This window comes from Mustela putorius, unplaced genomic scaffold (genome assembly GCF_011764305.1).
Source record: "Mustela putorius furo isolate JIRA1106 unplaced genomic scaffold, ASM1176430v1.1 tig00000450_pilon_pilon_pilon, whole genome shotgun sequence".
Lineage (NCBI taxonomy): Eukaryota > Metazoa > Chordata > Mammalia > Carnivora > Mustelidae > Mustela > Mustela putorius.
The window spans coordinates 23,819,124-23,833,337 of NW_025421385.1; positions in this window are offsets into that span (position 1 = coordinate 23,819,124).

Consider the following 14,214-nt stretch of genomic DNA (forward strand, 5'->3'; position numbering starts at 1 on the left):
GACACATTTGTGTCCACATGACATATATCCAACATATGCCACAATGTTGTCTATCCCTTTATGTCTAAATAAGATTCTTACCAAGGCTGAGCCACAGGGCTCTGCTCACCCTGTTTACATGTCCAGCCCTTGCAAAATAAGGTTCTTCCATAAGTGACAGCTTTTTCAATTTTAGTCAAAGATTTCTTTAAGAATTTGATGAAAGACAGGGACTCTCTCCCCAGAAAAAATACACAAGCATGATGGCTCCATAAGTCTTGACGTATTCAAAGATGCAAAGGCTAGGGCGCCTGGGTGGCTCAGTGGGTTAAGCCACTGCCTTCGACTCAGGTCATGATCTCAGGGCCTAGGATCAAGTCCCACATCGGGCTCTCTGCTCGGCAGGGAGCCTGCTTCCTCCTCTCTCTCTCTGCCTGCCTCTCTGCTTACTTGTGATCTCTCTCTGTCAAATAAATAAATAAATAAATCTTTAAAAAAAAAAAAAAAAAGATGCAAAGGCTAGCTTCAACATGGAGACCTATGAGAAAACCTGGGGATTGAGAAGAATTTAGAGAAGGGGCTTTTGGGAAAATATATTACATGACCCTTCATGTAATAGGCACAAAACTGGTTGTGCCTATATTAATCCATGGTCCCTACTGGTAGGTTTTAGTCACACCTATATTTCCAGATCGGCTTTTGTTGTGATTGTAGACAATGCTAACCTGCTATTTTAGCAGGTTTGTTTGGTGCTCGCACCAGTCTGCTCTATTTTCAAGGGGGAAGCTCCTTCCCAAACAGCAAACTCCTTTTCCTGGGAAACTCTTCCCTTTGTAGTTGAGGAGAAAGGAAAAAGGAAAAAACTGGAGGTTTGGGGGTTGCTGTTTGAGGCTGAAGGGTGACATCTCTTGGTGGAGAGAAGGAAGGGGCTTTTAATTAGACCGCTTTTCACTGGGACATGTTGGAAAATGAGTGTTCATGGCCTCAGAGTGTCCGCGAACCCCTTAGAATCGTATGAGAAATTTGGGGTGTATACAGAAATGTGTATTTGTCTGAAAAAACAATGGTTCAGGGCTTTCATCAGATTCTCAAAGGGTTCTTTGCTCATGAAAGTTAAAGCATACTGGGTTGGCCCTGTATTTTCTGTTTTTGAAGTCAGATCACCTGCAGCAGAAACACTGTGGGGTGTCCGTTAAAAAGTCAAATTCCAGGGCCTCTACCCTTCATCTTCTGAATTAGAGTCTCTTGGGGGTATGGCCTGGACTCTGAATCTTTAATAAATTCTCTAGGTGATTTGGTTAAATTTCTGAATATGATAGGAGGGTTCAATGTATAATATCACCTTTTAGAATATGGCCAACAATTACTGTGTAGGGAAATGCTTACATTTACCCAGAGGCCTGGGTTCAAATCCCAGCTCGTCTACTCACTAGATGTGTTAGCTTGGCAAATGATGAGAGCCTCTGAACTTTAGTTCCACCACCTGTAAATATGAAGCTAATTTATCTGTCTTGAAATAATATTGCTTAGTATATACTAAGAGTCCAAAAAGTATTATTTCCTGCTCATAGTGTCTTCTTAAACATCGAGTATTTTCCCCAAACTCCCTAGGTCTAATGTTTCTTTTTTTATATGCTCGGTGAGGATTTTTCATGGACGTATTGTCAATAAACAAAACGAAACAGGTTAATCATTTTCTACAATGTATAGCCACGTATAAAAGGGTTTTGTTATGCCATCCAATAAGCCTGAACTGTAAACTACAAACTTTTCTTTGCCTTAACAGACGAATAAACAACATTCATATTTTGTAGGCTCTATGGACTCTCTCTGTGGACTCATGGTGATTTTAGAAAATGAAAAGCATACATGTCAGAATTTACCACAAGGACAAAGTGATCTGTGCTTGATAGTCACATTATTGAGAATGTTTGGTTTTATTGAGAATCCATTCACTAGTACATCCCCAGAAGCAAATAGCAAAAAGGAGGAAAGAAGAAATTCCTGTTGCTGTACAACCAGTCCTACAATCCTCTGGTAAGAACACTTCCGCCCCCAGGCTCATTCCACTTCCTTCCACCACTTCCTGACTCACACCCCCAGGGACATTGGATTGTTTCAAGCGAATTCCTTCTGATTTTGTAGTTCTGTCCTACTACAGCTGGATGTCTTTTATCATTGGAAAATTTTTTACACAAATTGCCATTTTTACATACCAGTGAGCAGTTATCCCTGATCATGATGTAAGCAGAAAATATAAAGGAGATATAATGTCAAAATAAAAACAACAAATTCTTTGAATTCATTTCACAAAGAGTAACTGAAGTTCTCATTGGATCAACTAAAGAATTTCAGAATTTGTCCCTGGTGCTTTTTTTTTTTTTTTTTTTTGAGGCTAGACAGCTAGACATTTATTTCATTCAACGGTGGAAGAAGACTTGTTCATTTGGAACACAGGAAATGCTGACTCTGTGGAGAACTGGTATCCAAGAGGTCTGCTTACCTTAGACTTACCATTTTCTCAGTCTTAAATTTATCAAGGCCTTCTTGAAGATTAGCTTGGGTTTTGTATTCTTTGATTGCCATCTGCTGGTGGTCTTCCATATTGGAAAATAAAAATGTCCGGGAAGATTCGAACATCTCGGTTGTTGCTTGATTTTAGCAGTTCTTGCCATGTTACAGAGAACAAAACTTTTAATGTCCCACAAAGACCATGATGACACCAGAGAACCACGCCGAAGTTGCAGAAAACATGTCTCTCAGAAACATTCCGGGTGTAGTTGTTTGCTGGGAAGATGCTTGAACAGAGACTAGGAATCACTCTGTAGGGCCAGTTGCTCACTTGTTTTTTTTTTTTTTAATACATTTTATTTTTTAGAGAAGTTTTAGGTTCACAGCAAATTGAATAGGAGTACGGAGATTTCCAGGATATCCTGGCACCCACACATGCACAGGTCCCCCAACAAACATCTGGCACCAGAATGGCCCATTTGTTAGGGTTGATGAACCTGCGCTCTCACTTCATTATCGCCCAGAGACCATAATTTACATCAGGGTTCACTCTTTGTGTTGTCTATCCCATGATTTTTGACAAATGTTATAGTGTCATACAGAATAGTTTCACCGCCCTAAAAATCCTCTGTGCTCTGCCTATTCACCCTTCCCTAACCTCTGGCAACCAGATCTTTTTACGGTCTCCATAGTTTCATCTTTTCTAGAATGTCATATAGTTGGAATAATATGGAATATAGCCTTTTCAGATTGACTTCCTGCAGTTAGTAACATGCATGTAAATTTCTAACTTGTCTTTTCATGGCTTGGTAGCTCATTTCCTTTCAGCATTAAATAATATTTTATTGTCTGGGTGTAGCAGAGTTCACCTGTCCACCTGCCCGAAAGACATCTTGGTGGCTTCCAAGTTTTGACACTTATGAATAAAGCTGCTTTAGGCATTCGTGTACAGATTTTTGTGCGGACATAAGTTTTCAACTTATGTTGTGCAATTGCTGGCTGGTATGGTAAAACATGTTCGTTTTTAAAGGACTAAGTGGGCAGAGTTGGTCATGAATATCTACAACAAGAATGCTTTTTTTTTAACCTTTAGTCCCTGAGCCCGCAGTGGGGTTTAGGTGTTCAGGAATCCTGCCAACCTCACACACAAGCAATCGGGTAATTAATGTGAGTTTTCTGGGGAGATGCTTCACTATTTTTATGAGATGCTCAAAAATGGCTCTGGTTCAAGAAACACAGATCCCTGGAAACTTTGAAAGGAGTATAATCGAGTTGGAATTAGAAAATAAGAAAACTAACATTCCTGGAGAACTTAACACGAGCACATGTTAAGTTCTCGGTAAGTAATAAGTAAACAGCTCCCACATTTAAAAAAAAGAAAGAAAGAGGAAGGAAAGAAAGAAAGAAAGAAAACCCAAAACAAAAAAACCATAATGCTGAAAACAACAGCTGGATTTATTGAGAATCCAGCAAGTTAAATAGTTTATCTTTATTACTATATCTTTAAACTTATAACAACCATACGTTTCCAAATAATTTCCATTTTGTAAAAATGACCAGGGATCAGAAATATTGCATTGCTCATGTTTGTGCAGCTAAATATGAGGCTGAAACTCAAATGCAAACCAGTTTAGACTCTGTTCGCCAATAACAAAGACAATAAAACAAAACTTCTGCTTCCAGAGGCTTCCATGAGAACACAGGAGCTGCCTCCATCTGTGATGAAGAGTAGTTACTCCCAAAGAGGAGGAGGAAATATTTGAGCAAAGTTTTGAAGGACAATAAAGACTTGGCTAAGCAGTGGAGATGGGGCAGAGATGGAATTCCGAGAAGGAAAAAGCACACGATTCTGTGGCATAGAACATGAGACAGAGGCTGATTGAAAGTTCCAGAGCTGGTGCCATGATCCTTAGGAAGAATGAGCCCTTGCCAGCTCTTGAAGCAACAGGGCAAAGACTAATCATCTCTGGTCTTAAAAAGAAGAAATTCCAAAAGTGAATTTAAAATAGATAAATTGAACGTCATCAGAGTTATAAGTATTTGTACTTCCTAGGACACCAATAAAAAAATGAAAAGACAACCCACGGAATGGGAGAAAATACTTTTAACTCTCCTATCTAATATTGGACTTTCGTTAGAGTGTATAAAGAACTTTTACGACTCAACAATAAAGACAAATAACTCGACTTTTGAAAAAGATTTAATTTATTTATTCGACAGAGAGATAGAGGGAGCCAGAGAGCACAACGGGTGGAGAGGAGAGGGAAACAGCAGAGGGTGAGGGAGAAGCAGGTTCCCCGCTGAGCAGGGACTCCAGGACTCCATCCCAGAACCTTGGGATCATGATCTGAGCTGAAGACAGATGCTTAACTCACTGAGCCACCCAGGGGCCCCATAACCTGATTTTTAAAAGGACAAAGGTTTTGGATAGGCACCTCTCTAAAGAGGACAGACAAATGGCCAATAAGCCTATGACGAGATGACTCACATCATCAGTCATCAGGGACATGCAAGTCAAAACTACAGTTTCATACCACTCAAGTCCACTAGAATGGCTAAAACAAAAAAGACGATAGGAGCGCCTGGGTGGCTCAGTGGGTTAAGCCTCTGCCTTCAGCGCAAGTCATGATCTCAGGGTCCTGGGATCAAGCCCCTCATCGGGTTCTCTGCTCAGCAGGGAGCCTATGTGATCTCTTTCTCTCTCTGTGTCAAATAAATTAATAAAATCTTAAAAAAAATAACAAATATTGGTGAGGATGTGAAGAGATTGTAACCCTCATACCAGATCACCAGCGTCCAATGCTGGTGGGATTTTTAATGGGGCAGCCACTTTGGAAAAGTTTGGCAGTTCCTCAAAATGTTAAACATAGTTACTCATGACCTAGCTCAGCTAGGTAGGTTCAGCTCCTAGGTACATACTCAAGGAAATGGAACGCACGCCTCTTCACAGACAACCTGTCCCTGACTGCTCATAACCATATTATTCATAACGACCCAAATGTCCGTCAGCCAATGACGGGATAAACAAAATGTGGAATGGCCATATTCTGGAATATGATTCAGCCATAAAAAGAAATGAAGCCCTGATGCAGTCCACAATGTGGATGAACCTTGAAAACACTGTACAATTCGATAGAAGCCAGTCATAAAAGACCACATTAGGCAATTGTATTTATTTGCAGTATTCAGGGTAGGCAAATTCACAGAGACAGAAAGGAGGTTATAGTGGTTGCCACAGGCTGGGGGAGATGGAGGGGATATCAGTGGCTGTTCTTGGATACAGGATTTCTTTTGGGGGTGACGGCGAGTTCTGAAATTAGATAGTGATGATGGTTGCACAGCTCCATGATTATGTGAAAACCTCTAAAATTGTATACTTTAGTAGGATGAATTTTATGGTATAAGAATTGTATTTCAAGAAAGCTGTTGATCCAAAAGGGTCCATTTTGTTCTGGACCTCTTTTCTGAACCTTTGGATAAATTATTGCTTAAGCCTTCTGTAGGGATCGAAGATAAGGCTGTATCTAAAACCGAGGACTCAGACCCCTTCCGAGTGGGCCTAGGAATGTCATGGCTGACCAGGAGGGGTGAGGGGTGGGAATCATATTTGTGAAGCAGAGTTGTCCTATCCATGAAACTGTATCAGAAAGGGCGACGTGAGGGGGGCCTTAGGGAATGACTACAATAACAATTATAACCCCTCACTTCATTCACTTAACAAGTAGTTGTTGAGGACCTATCATGGTCTGGATGCTAGGGATACAGAGAAACAGACAAAATCTCTGTCTTTGTGGAGGTTCTATTCTAATGGGGAGATAGGCAGTAAGCAAATAAGTCAATGTGATCTCAGATGGTGCTAAGTGTTACTCAGGAAAAGAAAGAGGGGCAGGAGCTAGAAAGGGATGAGAGAGGGAGATGCTATTGTAGATGAGAGGCCTGGGAAGAGGTCTTTAGGGAGTGACACATGCACAAAGATCTGAATAATGAATTTTGTCTTCTCCTATGCGGCACTGAGCTTAGATGTACATGTTATTTGATCCTCTTAACAACCTATAGGGTAGGGGTACATGGCGGCTCAGTTGGTTGGGCAGCTGCTTTTGGCTCAGGTCATGATCCCAGCATCCTGGGATGGAGTCCCGCATCAGGTCCCTTGCTCATCAGAGAGCCTGCTACTCCCTCTGCCTGTTCTGCCTGCCATTCCCCCTGCTTGTGCGCTCTCTCTTTGATAAATAAATAAATAAAATCTTAAAAAAAAAACCACTCTCTAGGTTAGATACTACTGTATTCCCATTTTACTGATTGAAGTAGAGCAAGATGGAGCTGGTATTCATACCCAGGTTTGTCCTTTTATAAGCACTTTATAACTCTTCAAAGCTCTTTCATGCAAATGGAATAATGTATGCAGAAGTGCTTTGTGGATGATAAAGCACTATGCAAATGCAAGTAATTATAACTATTTTAATGTAATCTGGTTTGACCTCCATGGCATCCCTGCGAGGGAGATAAGGTTTATAATGTTAGATCACTCTTAGACAAAAACAAACACACACAGCTGTGAAGTGCAAAGTAAAGTGACTTGCCCAAGGTCACCAAGTTAGTTAATGGTATCATCAGAACTGTTTTTAAAGTTTTGTATTTTTGTCTCTGGGGTAAAAAATTCCCTGCATTTTTCTTGCCAAGCCTATTTATAAAACGATACTAATTATTAGAGTGAAAAACAGTTTAGCAGTCCTAAGTAAGTCTTCACATGATCTTTTCCTCTGTATCTTTGGCTCCACTCCCTCTACACGTTCCTTCTTTTTCCCTATCTTTTCCCCTTCCCTAACTTTTCCAGACACTGACATGCTCACATACAGACTCCAGGAATTAGAAAGAAGCCATCACATGCCTGCTAATTACTGCAGGGAAGAGGCACTTTCTGTCTCAACTGAATGAGACCCAGTCATGAGCTCTCAAGATAGAGAATCAGAGTGCACTTAGCAAGAGAAATATGGATTTCTTAAGGTGACTACATGGGGTTTGAAAATCACTCTTCAAAGTGATCATATTTGCTTGATTTTAGATGCTCTAGGCCAGAGGGAATTGACAACATCCTTGAATGTTAGGTCTGTTGAGAACGGTTAGTAGCATTTTTTCTTTGCTTCATCCAAGGGACCAGAGAGGAGCCCTTCCCCTGGCTATTGAGGACCAAAACCAGAGGCTTTGAGACTGTAGGATTTCAGAAACCCCACCCAGGGGATTTTTTTCTGTGAATGGTGCCTTGAAGCTAAGTGTCTGGTTAGGGGCCTGACGATACTCACCTTGACCAACTTCCTCCCCATCTCCCATTCTCTGTAACATTTTGTTCTGGACCTCTTTTCTGAACCTTTGGATAAATTATTGCTTAAGCCTTCTGTAGGGATCGAAGATAAGGCTGTATCTAAAACCGAGGACTCAGACCCCTTCCGAGTGGGCCTAGGAATGTCATGGCTGACCAGGAGGGGCCCTGCCCCAGAGGAGGCAGCAGGAGTAATTTCTATTATCTTTCACCTTTAAAAGCAGCTAGGTGCATCCTATGAGGGAAAGAAAATAGAAGGGCTGAGAGCATGTTATATGAACATGGCAAAGTCATCTTATCTTTAGAAAGAAAGGAAAAAATGCAACCATCACTTCTCTCTTGACACTGCACACACCTCCCTCCTGTGCCCCTTCTTCCAGCTCTCATTCCTGTTCCTTCTCTTCCTGACAGAATATTCCAGCTGCAGAGCACCTACACTCATCCCTATCTCTCCTTTCCCTTCTAATTCCTACACCCTGGCTTCCCCCACCCCAACTATTCCATAAAATCGCTCTTCCTAAAGGCATCCAGCAGGGGCAGCCATCTTGCAGTACCTACTAAATCAACATTTCCCAGAATGCATTTCCACAGACCCTTGTTATGCCCCTTTTTTAAAAGGGGGGAAATGGCCAAATACTTTGGGAAACCTCACCTCTTATCCTTCATCTTAGAGATTTACATTCCAGTTAACATATCAAGAGTTTGGGGGTATGCTTCAATCCCTTCTCTTCTCTTTGTTCTCTCTTCCTGCCTGATTCCAGTTCAGCACACCTTCGTCTGATACCTGCAGGTAAGGGGTGGGTCACCGCAGCTATAGTGCGGGATGTATGACTGGTAATAAGGCAGTCCGACAGCTATTCATTTATTGGAGATGGAACTTTCCATCTGAAGCACTGGGGCTGCCCTCATCCTAGTTTTGGAACCCAAATCTGAGTCATTGACAACCTGAACAAATGAAACTGAGATTAATTTTTTTCTTCCTTTTGCCCTTTCTAAAGATCCTCTATACCCCCTGACATTATATTAATGATATAGCCTTAGAATTTAACTATGAAGTCCAGATTCCTTATTCTGATCTTCCAAGCCCTTTACCAGCTGGCTCCACCAGTATCATCTTAATCCCATAACCAGGTGACTTTGCCGGAATATATCTAAGATTCAGACGCCCTAGGAGAGTGGAGACTGATGAACTTCTTTACTTTATAACTATATGCATCAGAACTGAGGAGACCTCGACAAAACACTCGAACCCCATCCACAACTGGGGTGAAGACATGTATAGAGAAGTCTGATTGACTGGGGGTCCCAGGTGGAAGCTGAGAGAGCACATTGGTAAGTAAGGGGAATCTTGGTGCCAGGAGTGGGATAGGGAGCAGAAGCACAGAGGAACATCTCTGTCCTGGATTCCGACTGCCTGGATTCCAAACTCACCTCCACTGCTTCCCACATATGTGTCCCTGGGCACATTTCTCTATCTCTCTAAGCCTCCTGTTCCTTGTGTTAAAAGTGGGTGCTGTTCCAGTACCTACTTTACAGAGTTGTTTGGGAATGAAATGAACTAATGTATGTAAAGTATTCAGCAAATATCCCTGTTTCCATCAATAAGGTTTTAGCATCAAGGAGTCTATGGTATCAGTTCTGGAAAGAGTGGAGACTGACCTTGGAACTGCTCTTCATTTGTATGCTCTGGGGAGAAAATGTCTTTGTCTATGAACTGAAGGTTCTGTGATTTCTTGGCACTCAAGAATCCTTCCTGTGGACTTCTCCGTTGGGTCTTCTATTCCTCATCCCCAACTTCAAAGAACACTCTGCTGCCATCACCAAGCAACATAGTGATACTGGGGCATATTCTTTTTGCAAGGGCAATGACATGGACTTCAACAATCAGATGCAAAGGCTCTAGCACTTAAGCAGTGACAACAATGATGGTGAAGGCTGAGCAATGGCCTCTCTGGATTCCACTGTAGTCTGAGCCTCTAGGGTTGTAACCTACTTGGCCATGGCGGAGAGCAATTTGCAAGTTCAAAATAGGCACATGAGAGAGCTCCCCTGGTCATTTGTGCAACTTCTGTATGAGGCTGGATTTCCCACAGCCTGCCAAGCAGGGATGGAGACCCATCAAAACTGGGAGAATGAACCTAAATCTGGGGAAGCTCTAGACCCTTAGGCTACATTTATACACTAGTAGCAATCATTTATTGAGGACCTACTGTTGCCAAGCCCTTTCATTTTCCAAGCATACATGAAAAAGTTATTCCCATTTTACAGATGAAGTTAAGCCATTTGCCTACGATCACATGGGTAGAAAGTAGTAGAGCTGGGTTTTGAACTGTAAGCTGATTCTGAAGCCGAAACCCTTCCCTTCTATGCTAGTCTGCTTTTCTCTATCTATACTTCCAGCCATATCTTCCAGTATTGCTCACACACTCTGTGTCTCAAATCTATCTCATCAGTTTGGTTTACAGTTCTTCCTACTTTTGTTTCCTAAAGTACTGCTTTTTTGAGGTTCAGTAGGTATATAGTGCCTTGCCTATATGGGAGTCATAGTCACCAGTCCCTTTTCTTCTAGCAATCACTATATACTTCTGCAGCTTTTATCTATTGACAATAGATTTGGGGGAAAATCTACAGCTTTGCTACTCAAAGTGTAGTTCATGGTCCAGCCACATAAGCATGGCCAGAGTTTGTTAGAAATGAAGAATCACAGGGATGCCTAGGTGGTTTAGTCAGTTAAGTGTCTGACTTTGGCTCAGGTCATGATTTCAGGGTCTTGGGATTGAGCCCCACTGTGTTCCTGCTCAATGGGAAGTCCATTTCTCCTTCTCCCTCTACTCTTCCCCCACTTGTTCTCTCTCCTTTTCTCTCTCAAATAAATAAATAACATTTTTTTAAAAATTAAAAAAAAAAAGAAATGAAGAATCATAGATCCCACCCCAAACTTACTGAATTAGAACGTCATTTTAATAAAGTCCCCAGGGGATTCATATGCACACCAGATTTTGAAATGCACTAGTCTATAGCTTTGAGCAGAATCCCTGAAGCCACCTAGCTTTGGGAGTAGCTCCTAATTCAGTACAGAGCTTTCTAAAGCAGATCAAGAACCCTCAAAATCATTTGATGGGGTATCACCTACTCCAACACTTAAGCAAGCTGTAGGTTTTCACGGTGATTGAAGGCAATTCCCACGGTAAAAGATTGTGAAAGATGCTTCAACATGAAGAGGAGCTTACCTTTTATAAAGGACAGTAGTCATTCTAAAATATGGCTGCCAACTGGAATTAGAGTGGGAGGTCAGGAGAGCAATTCTGATGTAACTGATATAGAGAATGGCCTGGGCATTGGAAATTTCTTAAGTTCCCCAAGTGGTTCTTATATGCAGCAAAGTTTGAGACCACTGACCTACTGTGAATACCTTCTTCCAGTTAACATAATTCTGGGGTCTGTGTTATATTCAAAGGGTTTCCCATATTTAATTTTAAGACTCACCTGGAGAAATTGCTGAAAATATAATAATCAGGCCTTATTCCCACCTCACTGAGTCAGAATCACCAGGAGCCTGGGAGCTGTAGTTTTAGCCAGCCCTTAGGTGCCGTTCTCCCCCTCACAGAGGAGATTTGGAGGATACCGTTTCCAAAGACCAGTGGATTAGAAGCTCTAAAACCTGTAGCAGTTCCCTGCTTCTATCGTTTTCTTATTTCTGGAAGAGCACCTGCTCTTTGCCCATCAGGAGCTCCTTGAGTTTAAAAGTGTAGAAAAATGGTCTTGGCATCATTCTACAGCTGTCTAAACGGGAAATGTTTTCTTATAAAATGCTCAGGCTGACTGTAGTCTAGAGCTTAGCACAGGTCTTGGCACAGGGTCTCAAATATTTGTTAAATAAATTTATGAGTGGTAAAATAACTCTACAAAGGAACACCCGAGTGGCCAGGACAAGGAGCCAATAAGCAGACTAACTCCCTTAATTCCTGACTTTTGAGTCGGGAAGTTTACTTCCATAAACTTGACATATGACAAATGGATAAATTACGAAGTGGTTATTCACTGCACAAAAGGGTGATTTGATTTACAGATAATTCATTAGAGCAGTATGGTTCCCAGACTAAGCAGAATCAGCATCACCTGGGAATGCACGAGAAATGCAAGTTTTCAGGCCACACTGTACAGCCTGAATCAGAGACTCTGAGTGATAGTCATATCACTCAGTAAAATGATAGTAAAATCCGTATTTTAACAAGCCTCCCAGGGGATTCTCTTGCAACTAAAGTTTAAGAACTACTACACCAGAGTTCTTTATAGGACACATTCCCCACCACAACGAGACAAAGGATGTCCAAGGACACACTTGCTGTCAAAGGGGACTTTAGCTGTATTCTGGGATCAAGTATCCCTACGCATCTTCAGGAAGCTTCCACACTGTAGTTGAGAATATCTTTAAGAAAGCACTTTATAAACAAATTATGCACAATTTGCATAATTTGCTTACATTTATGCATAATTTGCTTATATTTAATCTGAATAGTTTTATAGGATAAGACAGAAAAATATCACAGCTCTACTGCTCAGGATGAGCTCTTTTTTTGACCTTTTTTCCCGGTAATACGCTGAGCTGTAATGTAAAATATATTTCTTGCTATGAATAATGGTCAAAAGCAGTTTGAAAAGCACAGCTGTATACGGTACAAGGTTTGGCAGTTCTCATGCATGTGAATGGAGAGTGTCATGTAAAATAAGTAGGCAGAAGGGCTCATTATAAGGATCAAATCAGTAATCCCTGCAAAGAAAGAACATTCCTCACGTTCTAAAAAGGCTTTTTATTTCTGTGGTCCTGCCTCCAATTTCAAGCAGCAAGCTGCCTTCCCAGGTTGGTCAATTGTTTTTCCCAGAGTGTCTGGGTGTTGGTGAGAGGAGATGTAGGCACTGACAGATGATTAAGACATGTGCTAGGCTACTAGTTTGTGCGCACTGCTGAAACTAACAACTGTTAAAAGCAATTCATTTAGCATTTACCTGATGTGGAAATGAATGAAGATCATCCAACTGAGAACAAACGGAGGCTGTTTATTCAGAGTTTGCCATAGCAAGGGACTCTGCCACCATCACTTGGGTTTGGCAGAGACTTAAAGCCAGGGGAATCGGGGAGCTTTATAGTGCAAGAAGGGAAGGCTTCCTGTATGCTCTGATTAGAGGTTGTGGGTTTGGAGAAGCTGGAGACAGGCCAACTCAGAGCGGGTCATCCTGTGTGATTGGCTTAGGCAGCGTATTTGGCTGGTTGATCCTGATTCGAAAATGGGAGGGAAAAAAAAAACTGGGAAGCTGGCAGTTTTTGCCCTACTCCTGATGTTCTGGGCTGGTTTCTGAAGAGACTGTGTTTTGATTTTCTGAACTGGTTGCTGTAAAGCTTATGTGTTAGAGTTCTACTGTCACAGAGGTCTCCTTACCTATCAAAACAAGACAAAGACTTAACCTGTAGGGCAAGTTTATTCATTGATTCAACACTTAGGATCTCTTGCCAACTTGTCCAGTGAATCGGAAGTGAAAATGAGGGTTGAATCTAGGCAGCCTCTAAGTCCAAGTTTCCCTCCCTCTATCTGAGTAGTTAGTAGTTGCCAGGGATGACTCAGGGAAATGTGCTTTCGGTGGACTGAAAACGCCCACTGATGTGGAAATATCTTGGTTCATGGTCATTCAGCTCAAGGGTGGCTACTCTGAGTCTGTGCTAATCTGAGTGAGCCATGAGAGCTGCGGACCCCAGAGTGACCATAACCTTCACCCCTCCGTAACCCAACAACAGAGCAGGCTCCCAATCTAACTGCTTGCCCTGGTCTTAGGCTGCCAGGCAAAGGTTGCCAACCTTATCAACCTTATCAACCCAGGCAAGTTGAACTTCCAGTATCTTCAGTTAAGGGTCTCAGCCAGATGCCAACTGAAGCCCAGGAAGTAATGGCTAGAGGATCTTACCATTTAACTGCCCACTTTCCGCAGCCCTCCCAAAGGTTGAGAATCTCCCATCTCATGAGACAGAACCTCCATCTCACCAAAGATACTCACTTTCTCATCTCACCAAATGCTCACTTTCCCAGTCTCCCTGGCAACTACAGCATGGCTGTGACCCAGACCCACCCAGACCCACCCATTACGCACTGCTGTACGGCCTAAGTCTCCACTCTCTACAAATGCAAAAATCCCACAACACACTCCTTCCTATTTCTGCTGTTCCACAGTGTGAACCAGATAAAGTGGGGGAGAAACAGGAAAAGACAAAAAGGGAAAAAAGAGTCAGTGAAGCTTGCTTTATTTATTTTTTAAAAATTATTTATTTGTCAGAGAGAGTATAAGGAGGGGCAGCAGCAGAGGGAGAGGGAGAAACAGGCCCCCACAACTGAGCAAGGAGCCTGATGTGGGGCTCC